The following is a 5,000-nucleotide window of genomic DNA, read 5'->3' as shown; positions in this document are numbered from 1 at the left end:
TATATATATATGTATGTATGTATGTATGTATGTATATGTACATATGCATATATATATATATATATATATATATATATATATATATATATATATATATATATATGTATATGTATATACGCACATATTTGTGATTGTATATACACAGATATATATATATATATGCGTTCACACAAACACACATATATTTACTTATACATTATTAGAGATTACTATACATACAGTATTTAATCATTCATAAAAAAATTGTTGCTAAACGAATAGAATATGCATTCCTCGGGTGGTATATATTTTGTTCGTGATGCATATGTCATTATCATATCTTAATTCTGTTGTGTATGATTTCTTGGAAACTGCTGTAGTCTACATTTACTAACACAGACACATATACATATGTCTGTATGTATGTATATATACACATTAGTATGGAAACATAGAAATATGTATGTTTACTGTTTCTTGTATGACAATATACGTCATATAGAATTTCGTTACGCATACACATGTGCGTACTGACGTATGCATAATGGTGACTGTGTGTAAAGATGTGAATGGTTGTCTGTGTATGTGTATATGTATGAATGTATTTACATGTATAAATGCAAACATACACATATGATATAGGTACATACATGTGTGTGTGTGAGTGTGTGAGTGTATGCGTGTGTATGTGTATAATCATCACTTTGTCTCTGTCTGTCTGTCTCTCTCTCTCTCTCTCTTTCTCTCCCACTATATCTATACACACACACACACACACACATATATATATATATATAGATAGATAGATAGATAGACATATAGATAGACAGACAGATATATAGATAGATAGATAGATAGATAGATAGATAGATAGAAAGATAGATAGATAGATAGATAGATAGATAGATAGATAGATAGATAGATAGATAGATAGATAGATAGATAGGTGTACATATTTCCATGGTTCCATGCAATATATATATATATATATATATATATATATATATATATATGCCTGTATGTATATCTGTATACTTGATCGTAAACAGAACTAATAAAGAGTATAAGGTTTGCTGTTCCGCCCTAAATCTATGATTTTCTCTCAATAATTTCATTTCTGTTATTGAAGCAATTTGCATCAATTTTCTGAGTATTTATCGCTTTATTCAAATCGTTACCTTACACCAAATAAGAAATTTCTTGTTTTTCGTCAAAGAATTTTCTACTCATAACTTCAGTCATCAGTAGGATAGTTTAGACAGAAACGGTGTTATAAAGCACACGTATTCTTAGCAAATATATTTACTATTAACCACATTATTCGCCACCTGTAATCTAACATAAACCGATTTTTATGAAGACATATAATCGTTTATTTTTCTGTTAAGTTCGGTTGCTTAGAATTTAGCTTAAATGGATGTTTTTGGCATTATTCAGTTTTACATAATATTTGTATTATATTCAACGATTTATTTAGACAATTTTTCAGAAAGAATTACAATTTACTTTAGATTATATTCAACCGTTGTCAGTAGTTTTGTCAAATCAACTTACATTTTGTGTTTTTTTTTTTTTCTATATAACGTTATTGGAATTTCATTGCGAAATATTACAAAATACGATTAATTTTAGAATATAAGTGAAACATAAAATATATGTACATATATACGTGTGTGAAAAAAATATATAAATAAAAGGCAAAATATGTATATTAACTGCTTCTGCACCGAATACAGAATCACTCGGTAGAAAAAAATAGTAATGAAATTGAAGGGAAAATATTTACAAATTTCTATGCAATTTACACGTCTTAAACATATGACGGTAATCGATGGTGTGTCAGAATTTTTCTACTGATTCTATTGCTGAAATATGCCAAACGCTCCATCTGGAATGCTTTGTTGATAATAGACACAAGCTGAATTTGTGAATGATTTATTTATATTCAAACATCTTTAAAATGATTTATGGATAAAGAAAAAGAGAGAAGGAAATTAAGGAGGGGAAAAAAGATGGAAAATTTTCTATACATATATCACTAACAGTATTTATATTGATAACTCATACTGATGTAAAACCTTAAAGTATGCATACCTCAACGTATTACAGGTATGTAAATTTAATCGGCCTCTGAAATGAGAAAAGGAAAACGGTGAGATTTTAATTCAGAAGTTAAAGAAAACTGGAAATGGCACCAGCAGGAACTGGATTTCAAGGATTTTTGGTATCTAACGATGTGTCACGTTGTGAATGGTTGTTATTCCTTGTGCGCTATCAACTGCCACAAAGTCTCAGTGACTTTCACGTATCAGAAACATGTATGAACGATAACTGCGACAAAAGTAAATTCTGCGTTAAACCATGTAAACTAAATAAGCAACAAGTGATTGTTTTGTCATCAATACAGCATTAGTAATAATAATAATAATGATAATGATAATAATAATAATAATAATAATAATAATAATAATAATAATAATAATAATAATAATAATAATAATAATAATAATAATGATAAAACTATTGCCGCCCTAAACGCTAAATCTGCATGAAATTAATGGACGATACAACGAATAAATTAAAATCAGGACATATTTTTAAAATCAGTTATTCAAGAAAAATTGTACTTTATGATATTGAATATAAAATATCTAACGTAGAAAACATACGAGAAACAAGACTTATATGAGAGCAAAAACTGACAACGCAACGTCAACAAATAGATCTTAATACCAAGCAAATAACAAATTAATGTCCGTTTAGATTTCTGCGCAACCAAAACAAATCTCATATAATATAGCTTGGCACTGGATGGTTTTACTGCCAACATAACAGATCCAATGCTAGCAAATAAAGTGATTTTGTGTCATTATTTTGAAAATTAAATTGGCCCACAATTATTCGTAAATTTCTTTCTATATGTAGAAGTTTCTGTTAGCTATTCCTCAGGTGTGGTCATCGGGAGATAATCGTTATGAACAATAGTATATACAAATATGTACATAACTGACAATGGCCTAGAGAAAAGAATCAAATTATCTTTCCGCAAATACGTTTTGTTCCCAGGGATGAATTATTTTCATTTCTTGAAGTATCTACCCTTTCTGAATCGCACTGGGGTCGATATAATCGACTTAATCCATTTGTCTGTCCTTGTTTGTCCCCTCTGTGTGTAGCCCTTTGTGGGTAGTAAAACAATAACATACATACATACATACATACATATTAGATAGTGAGATGGATAAATCGTTACATAAATAGACGTACAGATACTAAGATGGGTAGATAGTCGATATATAGATAAAAGCTATACCTCCAATGAAAATAAGAGTAAAAATTAAACTGAATGACGGATCGATCATTTTAACTGTATTATTATTATTATTATTATTATTATTATTATTATCATTATTATTAAGAAGAAAAAGTAGAAGCAGAAGAAATAGACGAGAAGAACAAGAACAACAACGACAACAAAAAGAGGAATGTGCTTATATATAACATATATATATATATATATATATATATATATATATATATATATATATATATATATATATATATATATATATATATATACATATATATATATTATTCAATTTTTTTTCTCCATGTTTTTCTCCTTGTCTCCGTATTCTTTCTGTTGAAGAGCGTAGCTCGAAACGTCAAAGACTTTCCGTATTCCCGAGCGTCATACTAATATATACTTTTGTTTTTTACACCACCTGTCCTCGTCTGTTGTTATTATTTGTATATTCTCCCATATATATATATATATATATATATATATATATATATATATATATATATATATATATATATATATATATATATATATATATATACATACATACATACATACGTACGTACGTAAGTATGTATGTATTGGCACGCGGTTGTATTGTATTGTCATTTCGAACATATTTATCATAACATCATTTAAAACCTAATTGAATCCAGGAACTACGATTTGGTATTCTCATTTACAATAGTTTACATCATTGCTATTGTTATTTACAACAGTACACGATATTTAGAATGTATACAATATATATGTCAATTAGTATACAATATGTTGTAATATCTTTTAAAATATATTCGAAATCTCAATGTATTGTTTATTAAAATGACATTCAGAATATATATTTTTAGTGGATACTTATGTACATAAATATGTATATATGTGTGTATGCATGTATGTGTCAACGTACATATATATATATATATATATATATATATATATATATATATATATTTATGTGTATGTATGCATGTATCTGTCAACGTACATATATATATATATATATATATATATATATATGTATGTGTGTGTGTGTGTGCGTGTGTGTGTGTGTGTGTGTGTATGTATGTATGTTTGTATGTGTATAAATACGAACACATAAATGCATATTATGTATATGTGTGTGTATGTCTGTGTGTGTAGATGTATAAATATGTACGTAAGTTTGTATGTGTGCATGGTTGAATGTATTATTCTTGAACAGGAACAGTATTAACATTGACTTAAATGTTCTCTTCTCAACCATCATCTTATTGTGGTACATTCATGTGTATTTTGACTTTATTTCAGTCACTGTTTGGCTGAAATTCTCGGCATGGATAGATCTATGTTAAATCATAATTAAGTTTTAAAGGAGGTTTTGATGTTATGGCATTATGGAAAACTTATATTGATTGAGTTTGGGGTTGAGCTTTATTCAGGATTTATTTATGCATGTAGAACTTTTTACATAGTCAGTTGTGTCTATTTAGGTGTGTCAACTTCAAGCTAGCAGAAACATTAGCGCGCCTGGCGAAATGCTTAGCGGTATTTCGTCTGCCGCTACGTTCTGAGTTCAAATTCCGCCGATGTTGACTTTGCCTTTCATCCTTTCGGGGTCGATAAATTAAGTACCAGCTGCGAACTGGAGTCGATCTAATCGACTGACCCCCTCCCCCAAATTTTTGGGCCTTGTGCCTAAAGTAGAAACGAATATATTATTTGGTTACATTTTTTCGCG

This window comes from Octopus bimaculoides, chromosome 14 (genome assembly GCF_046866305.1).
Source record: "Octopus bimaculoides isolate indiv1 chromosome 14, ASM4686630v1, whole genome shotgun sequence".
Classification (NCBI taxonomy): domain Eukaryota; kingdom Metazoa; phylum Mollusca; class Cephalopoda; order Octopoda; family Octopodidae; genus Octopus; species Octopus bimaculoides.
This window is presented reverse-complemented; position numbering follows the sequence as displayed.